This window comes from Gopherus evgoodei, chromosome 6 (genome assembly GCF_007399415.2).
Source record: "Gopherus evgoodei ecotype Sinaloan lineage chromosome 6, rGopEvg1_v1.p, whole genome shotgun sequence".
Lineage (NCBI taxonomy): Eukaryota > Metazoa > Chordata > Testudines > Testudinidae > Gopherus > Gopherus evgoodei.
This window is the reverse complement of record NC_044327.1, coordinates 131,452,461-131,467,138: the sequence shown is the minus strand read 5'-3', so window position 1 is coordinate 131,467,138 and position 14,678 is coordinate 131,452,461. Positions and strand designations below refer to the sequence as shown.

The window sequence follows — 14,678 nt, the reverse complement described above, 5'->3', positions numbered from 1 at the left end:
ATTCATTTGCAATGTTTATAAGCAGGCGGCTCTCCTGGAAATTCTCTCCCTGGGAGGCATATTTCCAAACTATTTGCTAAGCAGGTAAGCCTAGGCGTTATCATTTGTTAACAGGAATCGGTGTCATAGCTCCTGTTCATCATATTGCGAATGTTTCTGTTTAATCCAGACTCATCTCTTACTGGGAAGGAAATGAGCACATCCTATATTACCTGGACTCAGGACACCTGGGCTGGTTTTTATTACAATATCTGACACTGGCCTGCTGTTTGGCCTTGGGTGAGTTGCTTCACCTCACTTTCCTCACCTGTGAAAGGGTGATTATGATACTTGCCTCCTCTGTAAAGTGCTTTGTGATATTTATAGATACGAAGTGCTAAACAAGAGCATGGCCTCATTACTACTTACTAGGGCAGGGAAGATAACGGGAAAATAGAACTTTTAACCTTCTAGGTACGGTCTTGAACCCAGCCCAGGTGATCAAAACTTGCAACTGGGCACTGGCTGTTCAGAGATTGGGTCGGCTCGGTCCCGTTGCTACCAGTGCAGTGCTTTCATCATCAAACCCACCATCAGCACTGACCCCACTGGAAATCTCAGCAGTGGCAGAAAGGCTGAAATAGGCCATCTTGCCCTCTAGGACACTGGAGTGCTGCCCTAGCTGCTCAGTGCCGGTTTGATTTGGGTCTTTTTCTTATACAGGCTCCTATTACCCCTCAGCCCCTGTCCCGATTTTTCACACTTGCTATCTGGTCACCCTACAAGAAAGCGAGGAGAGATTCTGAAGTGGTTGTCTTCTGGCCTCTGCTTGTCCCTTATCGTGTGGCCTTCAGACAAGGCTTCTCCCCTTCAGAGCAAGCAGCTGTTCCTTTATCAGGGTTTCACATTAGACTTATTCATCCTAAATTATCCTATCTCAAGGACTGGCTGGCTGAGTTAGTTCAGCCTAACGCTATCTTCTTACATCACTCGCCAAGTGCTGCTCCTTCCTCCGCCAGGCTCCGTGCCCATGACAGACTCCCTGCATAGCAACACAATTGGAAACACTGTCCTCCGCTATACCATGGCTACTCCGAGCGCTATCCCTGTCTGCATCTCAGCTCATTACGCTGGTGTATATCACTAACAAAGTCACTCTGGATTTACACCAGTGTAAATGAGCAGAATTTGGCCCCTCCTATCTCTTTAAATCCATCTTCTGTCACCTTCCATTGCTAATCAGCCACTATTTTGTCTTTTCCAACCCTTGCCCCTCACCCTTTGAGTGTATTGCACCCCTTCAATTTACAGCATAAGCTCCCTGGGGCTAGGAGCTAGTCTCGACAAATGGGCCCATTCCAGTCCTAATGAAAATCCATCGGCTTCAGTGGAACTATGCCAGCAATGAACTTGACCCATTGGTGTTTCCTCTGGGTTCTCAAGCGGGGGGTCATGACCATGCTAGAAGGTCCCAGTTAGTTTCCTGGCTAGAAAGTCTGAAAACTTTTTTCTGTTGTAAGATGTGGTCGCTGTATGGCAAAGATTGAGGACTGCTGTTGTGAAGCCCGTGGAATGACACCAGCCATGAAGCTCTACAGTGACAAACACCTGTTGTTCCAAAAATTAAATCAAAATGAACCATCAAGAGACATGAACTAGCTTCCCTGGTGAGCTCACATCGTCCTATTGCTCATGCTCCCTCTTCCCTGTCTCCTTTCCTCTGTTGTTGCTGTTGTCCTGGATTGCAAGGTCTTCTGGCCAGGAAGGCAGTTGCTGTTGGTTCTCTGATGCAGCGGTTCTCAACCAGGGGTACATCAACTCATCTAGATATTTGCCTAGTTTTACAACAGGCTACATAAAAAGCACTGGCAAAGCCAGTGCAAACTAAAATTTCATCATGTGTCGGGGTGTGCATACACCACACTGGAGAAGAAAGGGTTAACCCCACACTCCGAGAGCTGCCATATTGACCCTAGCCATTAGGCTGTGCTACCCTGTGTCTGAGGGCCACCATATTGACTCTGTGGTCACCCCGAGGGTTACCAGGGGATTAATCCCAGTGATATCACCGCCCTGCCCTGCCCCAAATGGAGACGGAGTGTGCATAGACCCTGATACATACAATGACTTGTTCACACGGCTCTGTATACTGTACACTGAAATTTAAGTACAATGGTTATATTCCAATCGATTTATTTTATAAATTATACGGTAGAAATGAGAAAGCCAGCAATTTTTCAGTAACAGCGGGTTGTGCCACTTTTTTATTTTTATGTCTGATTTTGTATGCAAGCAATTATTAAGTGAGCTGAAACTTGGGGGTACACAAGACAAATCAGACTCCTGAAAGGGGTACAGCAGTCTGGAGAGGTTGAGAGCCACTGCTCTAATGTGCCATGCACCTCCGTGATTTACAGAAACCCAGGAGAAATATAATAAACTGTGGAACTCTCTGCTGCATCGTGAGGCAACCGGCTAAGTAGTGGTGAGAGGAAGATTCAGTGCATGCTTATTATTAATCTTTATTCGGGGCATAAGCTAATCAGTGGCTGCGATAAGGGTGACATTTTCCTCCTTGATTTAGTAAAGCACAGTGGCCTGATGGGGGTTTGTTCATTCAGTGAAGAATGTAAAGGGGCGCACACCGTTGTGCCTAGGCACCCCTCGGGTGTGAATTACTGCTGATCTGGGCTCTGAAGATGCCACATGGATTGGATTCCTGCTCCTGGTTCTCAGGTCCCTAGCATGCTATAGTAGGGAACTCTTCTATGAGCATTCTCAAAGATTTCTGGATGTTGGTGGCACAGGCAGGTCAGACATATTCTGAGCCAACAGTCTCCTCAAGGACATTTCATTCCAGTTCCTTCTAACCTTGCTGAGCTAGGCATCTGCAGCCCTGGTCTGGCCTCTGCCACCTGTACAGATTTCAGCTTCACTTTGGATGCTGTTTCCATGTCTTTTGACCAGTGTTTAATTAGTAATGAAAGAGGCGCTGGGGCTCAAGCAATCTGTTTACTTTCATAACTGATGCGGCAAGCCCAGAGGTGTGGTAGCTATGAACTGCCAAACCCAGAGGTGTGGTAGCTATGAACTGCCAAGCCCAGAGGTGCCAGGGCTCAGCCCTGGCAAGCCCTGGCACAAATTAAACCCTGATTTTGACTGATTTGCCCTCTTCCCCTTTCGCTCCCAGGATCCCCAAAAATGGTACTAATTTTTGGTAACAATATTCTTGAGGCATATTCTTCTCATGCCAAGTCACTGGAAATCTGAACTGAATACAGAAGTCAGGCTCCGTATTCACGTAAAGAACTAGCAGGTAATAACGAGCATTTATTGAAACAGTCGTCCAGCCAAACAGAGCTAACTAGAGCTTTCCAAGTGTCCTCTTCCCGTGTGCTCTGGGCTGCCTCTGCTTTATTTGTTCCGAAGTCCTAGCTTGGCCCGCAGAGGGGAACTTCCCAAGAGCTTATCAGAGGCTGCAGTCAGAGAGGGAGAAGAAGTGAAACGTAGATACTGCTTCCAGCAGGGGAAGCTGCCCTCTCAGGGCCGTCCTTGCTGCCCTGCTCAGCACAAATTAATAATAATGGCACTGAACTCTTTACAAACAGGGGTTGATTAAGCCTCACAACAGCTGCTGGGACGTAGGTTGGTATTTTGGTCCCTGTTTTACCCGAGGGGAAGATGGAAGTGCAGGGAGGTAAAGCTGTAACTTTCAAATCTAGATGCCTGAAGTCAGGCTCCTAAAACCCTCATTGGTCTGATGAGGAGAGGTGCTGAACACTCGCAGTTTCCAGGATGAGTTGCTAAGAGCTGCCAGTGCTCAGTACCACTGAAAATTAGATCTCTAATTTAGAGTTTCAGGCCAGAAGGGATCATCTTGGCTGATTGCCTGTATACCACAGGCCACCAACACCACCCAGCACCTGCGCACTACTTAGGGTGACCAGATGTCCTGATTTTATATGGACAGACCTGATATTTGGGGCTTTTTCCTATATAGGATCCTATTACCCCCCACCCCTTGTCCTGATTTCTCACACTTGCTATCCGGTCACCCTACCACTACTAGAGTTTCAGGGGCCTAAAGTTCAACTGGCAAATTCTCTTTGACTTGCACACGGCCTCAGAGGAGGTCAACGTCAGGACTAGAACTCAGGCTGAAAATCCTCAGCCCTAGTCCCAAACGCAGTGCCCTAGACCACAGCACCTCACTGAGCTGTGTGATTGGACCAAAGCGCCTACAGGCTCCCGCTGTGGGCTGTGTTTATAGAGGGGCATGCGCCGCACAGCGGTGCTGAGGGCAAGATTATTGGTACTGGCTGCTGTGTAGAGATGGTGGGCATCTCCCGGACGAAGGGCAGCTCACTTCCTGATTGCACCAGGGCCTTCTGATGCATTCTCATTATCGACTTGGGCCTGCTCCTGCTCCTGTCAAGTCACTGGGAGGTTAGACACTGAATGATAACGTCAGCACAATCTTGTGGGGTTGAGGAGAGAAGGTTATTTCAATCTGAAGTCAAGATACTAATTTGTATCCATCCTTTTCCTGGAGGGAGGTGCCCATGGTGTAAGCAACAAGACTGAGATTCTTGGACCATGAGCGTGAATCCCAGTAAGACTGGCTCAACCTCGTCATCCAGCTAAGTTGAAGAAGCTGAGCTGTGCATTTCCAATGGTTGGATTCTACAGGGGAGAGCTTCAGAACTGAGCTTCTGTACATTCTGCAAAAGATAGATGCAGCCTCATGCAAGCTTCTGTTCTGCCTTCCTGCATGACCTTGGGTAAGGCATTGATCCTCTCTGCCTCAGTTTCTCCATCTTCAAAACAGGAATAAAATAATTCCCCTCCCTCAGAGGGGATTGGTGAGGATTCATTATGGATGGGTGCAATGCATTTGGAAGATGAAAAGTGCTAAGTATAAGATAACTGTATTATTTATCACTGTAAGGGTCCGTGGTTGTCCCTCCCCATTAGGGTGGCGGGGCCAGGCCTTCTCACTACCGCATGGCTATCCAACAAAGCTTCAGGGGAAATTAGTGCTTTCAGGGCTCTGACCCCATGGGCGAGGCAGAGCAACAAGCAGTTGATGAGGCTCTGGCCCTCAAGCACGGCAGAGCAACAAACAGTTTGAGGAGTTCAGGCCCTCAGGACAGGGCTGAGCAACAGGCAGTTTTCTCCTGGCCCAGGCAGAAGGCAGACAAATGCAGGTCTCTCAGCCTAATATGGGAATGCTGCCACCCCAGGGGTGGGGCAGGTGCAGGGGATAGGGGGTCCCAGGCCCATCCTACTCCACCAGGTCCCAGCCCAGGGCCCTAATAGCAGCGGAAGGCTCCACCACGGGGTCAGCAGGGATCGCACTGAAACACACTGACCAGTATTCTGGCCACACAACTGGACTATTGCTGATGTCCCTGAGTTACTTCCTATGACCCTGTTGCAGTATGCCTCTGTCTTGTGGGTGTCTTCCGTCTCCCCAGGGCACATGGCCAGCAGCAGTCCCAGTAGCTCCTCTGTGCTCCTGTCAGTTGTCCAACCCAGCAGTTCTTCTGGGTCCTCGGCACTGCAGGGCTCAACCTCAGATGTGGGGGCTCAGCAGCGGGCAGGACAACTCTGTCTCCTTCACCAATTCTCCCCCAACTGAACTGCAGGGCTTGCCTTTTAAGCTTCCTTTCCTGCCTCTCTGCATCTGAAGGGATTGGTTTGGCTGGCCCAGCTCCACCCATCAGGTGCTTTCTCCCCCCACCCCGCAATCAGTTTTGGTGGGAGGCCTTGTTACAGTCATCCTCTCGTGGCACTTTTAGTAGAAGCAGGGGGTTACCCTTATGCTTTTGCCCAAATTTCTCCCTCTATCCCTTGACTTTCATCTCTTGTTTGCTGCCACCCTCCCCCCAGAAGTGGTTGCATTGCAGAGGTGCTGCCTATATATCCTTAGCAAAGGGCTCTGGGATCCTTTGGGAATGAAAGTGGTGTCAGGTTTCTATAGTGATGTAAATATTCTAGCACATTTGTGCTGTTGGAGTTGGTTTTCAGGCTGCAGGTGGCAGCAAGTCAAGATTCCCTCTTCCTCACGGCTGCCAAGAGCGCAGTTAATATTTGGAAGAAGAAGGCACTGGGGCTGGGATGGCTTGTTGCACAACAAACATACACAGCACAGTTTCTCTACTGTTTTCATTATGTTTCAGCAAACAGCAGCAAAGCAGAGAGCAAGGAGCCAGCAATAAAGGCCTTCACCGTAGCAAGCAAAATACAGTTCAGGTTTTGCCTGCAGAGAAGGGAGTGAGTCAGAGAGCAAGTGTACTCAGATTGCTGGCCAATTTGGCAGCAGCCGATTTAATGCATGAATAAATAAACACAGGATTTGCATTTTCTTGATTCTTTCCAAGAAAATCTAAATTGTAGGAGTTGCACGTACCAATAAAAAGCCTGTTTTGGGGGGAAACAGAATGACATTCTGATCTGCAGAGAATGTGGAGTTTTATTTGAGTGGAATCCTCACCCAAACAGGTCAGAGGATCCTTTTAAAGGGATAGCAGGCACTTAGAAACCAAACAATTTCAAGAAATGGGTTAAAAGTAGGTTCAGGTCCTATCCCTCCCTCTGAGTCTCCGATGGTGTTTTGGTCAGCTTTATGGTATGTTTTAAAAATGTTTTGCTCTACCCTGTTGGTGGGTAAGACAAGAGACCCGCCCCCACCAACAACAAGAAAAACAAACTGACCATGCAGGAGAAAAGGTGAAAAGTCCTGTCACAAAGTAAACAAATCCAAAAAATAAAGGAAAAACCTTGCTAGCAAATTCCCTGGAGCCATCTGTTAGCTCCCCTATCCCCACTTAATTCAGGTCAGATTGTTCTCTGTAATGTAATTTCAAAGTTGCTGACCCCAGACCTTCAAAATCCTGCCTGAACCCTCCTCCCACACAAATCATGAGACTGGCTTAAAATTCACGAGACTTAAAAAAAAAAAAAAGATTTGAGGATTCCCTGTATTTGAGGAGCCTTCTGATTTTTAAGGCTGTAGGGGTCATGTTTTCAAGCTTTACTTCACAACCCTGAGGGCTAGAAACTTACTTCAAATTACAGAAGCAGAGAGTTTCATAATCACTGAACTCCAGGAAGTGGGGCTTTAAGGAAAACAAGAAATACGGTAAGACTTGTGCTAAGAGTGTGAGATTTGGTGAGCCAGCGTTGCTATGGTTCTGTAGAGAAGATAAAGGCTTCCTGTTGCTTTCTGGTGTGAAAAGCAGAGGGAAGACAAGACACCACAGGCCCTGACTCCATGTGTGTGCGGGGGCTCTGAGGCTGGAACATCCATGGGAAAAAATTAGTTGGTGCTCAGCACCCACCAGTGCCCCCCACCTGCTGGAATGAGCTGTCCAGTGGTGTGCAGGAGGAGAGGCTTTGGGGGAAGGGGTGGAGTGGGGGCATCACCTGGGCAGAGTGGGGGTCGAGTACCCCCCAGGAAATGACAAAGGCAGCCCCTGTGCAAGACACAATGGACCAGGTTATCCGTTCTAGCCAAATGACGCCCTGAGTCAGGAGGGCACGTGTTTAACTTTACACGAGTCACTCCATTGACTTCAGCAGGAACACTCCCATCTATCTCAGGTACTTATTGAGTCCTGATTTCCTTAGCCCCTCAATCTATAATACATTTGTCTTCACAACACCGCTGGCAGTTAGAGCAGGACTATTATCCCCATTGTACAGATGGGGAACTGAGGCACAGAGAGGCTAAATGGCTTGCCTAAGGTCACAGACAAAGTCTGTGGCAGAGCAGGGACTTGAACCCAGGTCTCCCGAGTCTCAGTTTAGTACTGTCCACTTTCTGTTACTTAAGGACCTTGCTGATGTGCAACCAAAGGCACTTAAGTGTTTTTGGTGATGGATTAGCTGAAACTGATTTTTAAAAATTGGTTTTTTACATATTTTTCCCCTCTGTGGTGTCACTATAAGGCAAAGTTATAGTTTCTGGGTGCCTCAGTTGTGCATTTATATAAAATATAACACATTTGGGGAATAATTACAGTATTCTCGTAATGTTTTCTTTCCCTTAAAATACTGCTAAATACTCTCCACTTTAAGAGTATTGTGTTTAGGAATTATTATTAATCCCATTGTCCAGGTGTATACTCTATACCTATACAAAGTGATTATTAATCATTCCTAGACAAAAAACTATCATCCTGAAGAATCCTAAAGCACTTTACAAATCTTAGAGGAATGGTTTATTCCAGAATTAAATGCATCTTCTGGGCTGAGACCAACAGCAACACTACATGCCAGTATAGGACAGGAAGTGAGAAACCATGCCGTAGCCTACTGAAACTGCAGAGAGGAATAAGATAGGCAAAATGCAAATACCCGAGTTAGAATTTGGCCAGGGCACCTGTTGGGAAAAGTGCCAGGGGCCCTTTAATGCCCATGAGTGGTCAGGACCTTGGTTTTGTGTCTCATCTCAAATGGAGGAGTAATATTAGCACCTTACTCATGTTTCCACATGGGTTGCCAGGTCTTGGCACTTGCCTTCCGTGCCTTCTATTCCCGGTCCTGCATGCCATAGGTTGTGTGTAGGGTCCGGTTTGATGGAGAAGAAGTTTCTATTGTTGCACATACTGGGTGGAAATAGGGCAGTGATCAATAAGACTTTGGGGTTGCAGTGCAAGCATCATGTGCCTGTGCCTTAACCTGCCCCCTGGACTGCCTATGCACATATTGAAGAATCCCTTTTTCTAATCAATGGATGATGCTTGATTTTGGCTCTGAAATTGGGAGGAGGGAGGTGTTGGCATCTTCATGCCATGGGACTGTACTATGTAGTCAATCTGATTGTTTTAAAGGGCAATACTAGATCCACCTCTCACCATCAATGAGCAACAGAAATATTTCCACGACCATCATGTTTGCAATCCAAGCACAGAAAGTGAAACTGACACGGGTGGGCACAAGGGGCTGTGTGCAAGCATGTGTGCATTTTCACAGGTGGAACTTGGCAAGGGCGGGACGGTGCTTTGCATGTGATGGTTGGTGGTGACATACTGTCTGGGACAACAGAGCAGCTGTTTCCATCTTGGGCTTCTTCCGTCTTAATCGTAAGAGCTAGTGACTTGGCATATTAAGGGACCACGTTGGCAGCTGCTGATGGCTGGGATGCCAGTAGCTACTCCATCCTGCCTTTTGCAGCATAGGAAGTGCAGGGTGAGAATTATAACCACAGCTTTGAAGTGCAGGAGAGGAAAAGCTGGGTATGCTGAGGTTTTTTATAAAGCCTGCAGTGAGCCAAAACTACAGAAGAGAAGATGTTACTGAGTTCACCCTCCACCCTTGAAAAGTGACTCTGGTCTTTTCTGCTGAAATAATTGGTGCTCTGGCTGACAACTCCCCTCTGAACAAAACAGGTTCACAGGTCCAAGGCTGCAGGCAAGAGATTACCAAGTGCTGGCTTCACGTGCTGCATTGCTGCTATCCAGCTCCTTGTTTGTAAAGGGCTTTGGGATGCCTGGGGCCAAATTCTGATATCAGTTACTCCAGTGTAACTGCACTGAAGCTTGAGGATTTTATCCCATTACTCTGAACTTACCCCACTGCTAGTAAGATGAGACTCCAGTCTGGATATGAAAGGCGATATAGGGAATCACATCCTATTCTATTTAGTTCACCTTTATTTACCTGGTTTGTATATCTGCTGGTTGGGAGCCAGGCCTTCACCACTGCAGAGAACAGAGCAGGTGAATTCCTAATGTCACCCAACAGAGCCAGGGGTTTATGGACAATTTGCCAAAAGTCCAAGGGCTGCCTCTAATTTCCACAAAATGGAGCAGCAGCCACTCTCCCAGTTAGAGGTGACCTGCCAAGGGAAAAGAAGTGGGCTTGTCCACCTGTAAAAGACACACAAATAACTGCTAGGTCTTTTTTCTACATCATAAACATAAAAGATTGGGGGAGGGAGAGACAAACCTCTTCTGTTCCCCTTTGCAGTCCTCTTTAATAGGAGGCTACAGATCCCAACGTGCTGCGTGGCTGAGAACCTGAATGAAAGGGAAAAAATGGCCATGGTGCAGCATGGTGACAGCAGGAATTCCTAGTCAAAGAGCATCAGCCAACCATGTGAGAAACAGAAAGAAAGCAAAAGAGATCAAAGGGGGGGAATCTAGCTAGAGGCTGCAAAAAGTCTCCTTCCCTTTATCAAACCTCCAAATTCCTTAGTCAAGAGAAATGGAACAAAATATTGTCTGTGCTTGGCAGCATTTAAGCAGGTTATGAAATAAGGGATACTTTTAAAAACAGCACAAACAAGTGCGCAAAGGATAGAAGAAAATCAAAGCTCAGGAAAAGTGAGACATATTGGAGGGGGTGGGGGTAGAATGAAGCTGGGAGTCAGGATGCCTGGCTCTGCCACTGGCTAGACTCTTCGCTGCTCTTTGCCTCAGTCTCTTCACCTGTGAAGTGGGGATATTGACTCATGAAGGAGATTTGGGAAGTCAGTTAAATAAGTTGTAAATTGCTCTGAGATCCTCAACTGAAAGACACAGCAGAGCTGCAAAGAGGCACCATGGGCTAGTGGATAAGGCCTGCTCCTTGGACTCAGGACATCTGATGTGCGACTGGCCTGCAGCAAGACCTTGGGTGGATCACTTCCCATCTCTGTTTCCATGTCACGTTGGACTTTCAGCTCTGTGGGGCAGAGGCTGTCTGTCACTCTACATTTACACAGTGCCTTGTGCAATAAAACCCTAATCTGGCTTGAAGTCTGTAAATGCTGCACTAAAATGGAGATAATGACACTGACTGCCTTTGTAAAGTGCTTTGAGATCTGCTTATGAAGAGCACTATAGAAGCACTTTATTATTATTATTAATACAAATAATTGATTAATGCATGGCAGCATGTAAACAATGAGCAATCAAATGTGCTAGGCGGGTATTGGCATTCCTTTTTACTTGGCAGATTGCAGGAAGCTCATCATTTTCATCACGTTGCCTTGACTTTTATGCCCCTGATTTTTTACCCTTTGAAAGGTCATCTGGCTAAGCACATTATACCAGTTCTATCCAGGCAGCTCCAGGTTGCAGACTTGCCCAGAGGCAGGCCAGTCCAGTCATAACCTAGAGCAGTCCAATTACATTGGGAGCCATTTTGGTCCTCTAACCAGTCCAGCCTGTCAAGCTGGCAAAGGGGGCTTCTCCTGCTCTCTGGTTTGTAACTATGTGTGCAGCGCCTCCTGGAGACAGGGTGCACAATCTCATTCCGCCTTGAAAAGCTAGCCCTGCCAATACGAATTAGTGTAAACCAAGCACTAGGACAGAAAGGAGCAGGCAGCTGCAGCCTGAGGCTGGGGGAAGATTCAGAATTCTCCCACTTTGAACAGCAAATGAGTGGACTGTGGGTCAGATTCTGATACCCTTACTCATGCTGTGGAGGGCTTTACTCAACAAATTGTCCCATTAAAGTCTCACTGCTACTCAGTGAGGATATCAGAATCTGGCCTTGCATTAAAGATGTGTGATTGCAAAGAATTGCCTTGTTAACCCTCCTTAAAACCCCTGTGTATAGCCATGTGGTAGTGGTGGACAGGACTTGGTTAGGTTAAGACAGGGGAGCAGCAAAAAATGTTTTCATAGACCCTTCTGAAAGGGTTAGGACAGTTCTGTTTAAACCCGTGTCAATGAGAAGAGATTTGGGTCATTACATCTTTATACCTGTGTCTATGGCATAGGGAAATGTTGTCCAGTGAATCTTGTTTTACGTGACCGGTTTCAAGCTGTCTGGAGGGGCTCAGGAATGTGAGTATAAACGTCAGGGCAGAACTGCCAAGAAGCGCTGCACACCACGCCAAACTGGTTGTGAGTTCTGAACTTAGATTTCATAAACCAAGTATCAAGTGTGAATTCCTCTGGCACTACAACAACCTTAACATGGAGTCACAGACTCTCCCCTTGGGCTCTCCGATCTATCCTGCCACCCAGGCAAACTTGCCTTTGTGACAGATGGTCCCTGACGCCAAAAATCACAACAATATTCAGGTTACTCCCAGCCTCAAAAGGACCAGTCTCTTACCCCAGGTCAATTTCATTTTAGATCCTACACAAGCAGAGCCGGCTCCAGGCCACAGCGCCAAGCATGTGCTTGGGGCGGCTTGCTGCGGGGGGCGCTCTGCTGGTTGCCGGGAGGGCAGCAGGCAGCTCCAGTGGACCTCCTGCAGGCGTGTCTGCGGAGGGTCCGCTGGTCCCGCGGCTCCGATGGAGCATCCGCAGGCACGCCTGCGGGAGGTCCACCAGAGCTGCGGGACCACTGGACCCCCAGCAGGGAAGCCTGCGGGAGGTCCACCGGAGCCGCTGGACTGGTGAGCGGCAGATCGCCCCCCGTGGCGTGCCGCCGTGCTTGGGGCGGCAAAATTGCTAGAGCAGGCCCTGTACACAAGACAACTCTTGTAGCCAATCCTATGATAAATTAACTAACTAAGAAAAAGAAATGAGAGTTATTTACAAGGTTAAAGCCGGTAAACATACATACAAATGAGTTAGTCTTAGATTATAAAAGGCAATAGAAGCTTCTGTAATATGTAAGCTGTGTGTCCTTTAGGGCTAACCCAGACCAACCCTAGGGAGCTTTTGCTTGTGCTTAATAATCCTTGCTCCTCAGAGTCCAAACGGCATAAAGATGCAGAGCTTTCCTGTCAGGGATTTGTATTCCCTTCCCCCAGAGTTCAAACTGTGAACCTGACTAAGGTTCTCCGATGGGGCAAGTCTCCATGCATGTCTCCTCTTCGTGCTTGTAGTAGGAGCCATCAACAAAGTCTTTTGTCCTCGTTCCACGGCTCATTTGGTTTCAATGAACTACCTTGTGGGCAAGACTTAAGACCTTCTGTGGTAAACTAGCATGGGAAACTTGGCAATGCATCTCTCCTCACTGGGGAGAGAGGTTTCCAATTTAAGAAAAAAACTTTTAATCACAGAACAAACACTTAAATATTCCCTTATAACGTGGGATATAGATATTCTAAGTGAGGTTACTGCATGCAGCAGCTTGCAAGCATTTCAGAGAGTCTAAATACGAAACACATTTTTATAAATCTAATACCTATTTTAATAATACTAACCCACAGGTGAGGTGGACTGGTTTCCAGCTATGCAGTCATCAGTATCAGTTGGGGCCTAGGAGCCTTGGTATGACGTAGCACCTGTCTGCCAGCATCACAACCAGATCAACCAAAGTCCCTGACATAGCAGAGGTGAGACAAAATTCCATTGGAAATTTTGGGGGTGTGATGTGGAACCATGTTTAAACCTGGCTATCTTCCCAGGGAGAAGAGATGGAGAACCTTAGTCAGGTTCAGCGTAGCATCTGGAGAAAGGGATACAAAGCTGGGAACAACAACAACTGTACAGTGTGTAGTATCCCTCCACCCTAGCAACTGTTCCTACTGAGGGGATAGGGGATACGTTCCTTTAGAATCATGTGATGATTCCGCAGCCTGTACTCACAGCAGTAGACCTGGAGGACTCAATGGGGTTATTTCGGTGAGTAAGAATCACTTGCATGTGTAAGGGTTGCAGGATCGGGCCCTAGTTAAGTATCCCCAGAAATCAGAGGTAATTTTTCAGCAGTCCCTACTAGTTATGAGGAGAGATTAATAAGACTGGGACTTTTCAGCTTCAAAAAGAGATGACTATGGGGGAATATGATAGAGGACTATAAAATCATGACGGGTGTAGAGACAGTAAATAGGGAAGTGTTATTTATTGCTTCTCATAATACAAGAACTAGGGATCACCAAATGAAATTAATAGGCAGCAGGTTTAAAACAAACAAAAGGAAGTATTTTTTCCACACAACACACAGTCAACCGGTGGAACTCCTTACCAGAGGATGTTGTAAAGGCCAAGACTATAACAGGGTTCAAAAAAGAACTAGATAGACCTATTCTCCATGAATTTATCAGTGGCTATTAGCCAGGATGGAGAGGTATTCAACACCATGCTCAAGTGTCCCTGGCCTCTGTTTGCCAGAAGCTGAGAATGGGTGACAGGGGATGGATCATTTGATGATTGCTGTTCTGTTCATTTCCTCTGGGGCACCTGGCATTGGCTGCTGTTGGAAGACAAGATACTGGGCTAGTTGAACCTTTGGGCTGATCCAGCATGGTCATTCTCATGTTTTCTTGTCATTTTGTGGGGCAGCAGCCTCAGTATGTGAGGTTCTGACCCCCATCTACCGCAGTTTTCGCATGAGCAGAAGTCTACATCCTCTCACCCAGTCCTGTAGCCTTATAAACGCAAAGCAATGGGGTTTGTGATGCTACCTCACTTTCCCAGTACTCTCTCACCAGTCCTTCAGACTATATTCTTTCACCTTGAGGCACCTCAGTTCTTCATAAGGTGTCTATGTCATTCTCCCTGCATTGCCACAGCAGATGCTCAACTCTTTCATGGCCTTCAAAATGTGTTGCAGAACCTGTCTTTGAACTTGTTTAGCAAATATAAATTCCCATTTGGGTTGGAGTGAGCTGTTAGTGCTCTATCATGTACATTGGAGATATACCTATCTCATGGAACTGGAAGGGACCCTGAAAGGTCATTGAATCCAGCCCCCTGCCTTTGCTAGCAGGACCAAATACTGATTTTGCCCCAGATCCCTAAGTGACCCCCTCAGGGGCTGAACTCACAACCCTGGGTTTAGCAGGCCAATGATCAAACCACTGA

General features: G+C 47.1%; 1 long non-coding RNA gene across 1 annotated transcript; it reads left to right on the top strand.

The window, feature by feature from the left end:
• On the top strand, positions 1 to 13,646 carry LOC115653254. The gene is made up of 5 exons (XR_004000891.1): positions 1 to 84; positions 170 to 279; positions 4,532 to 4,760; positions 13,082 to 13,207; positions 13,280 to 13,646. It is a non-coding gene; the product is annotated as an uncharacterized LOC115653254 (long non-coding RNA).
• The last annotated feature ends 1,032 nt before the right edge of the window (positions 13,647 to 14,678 follow it).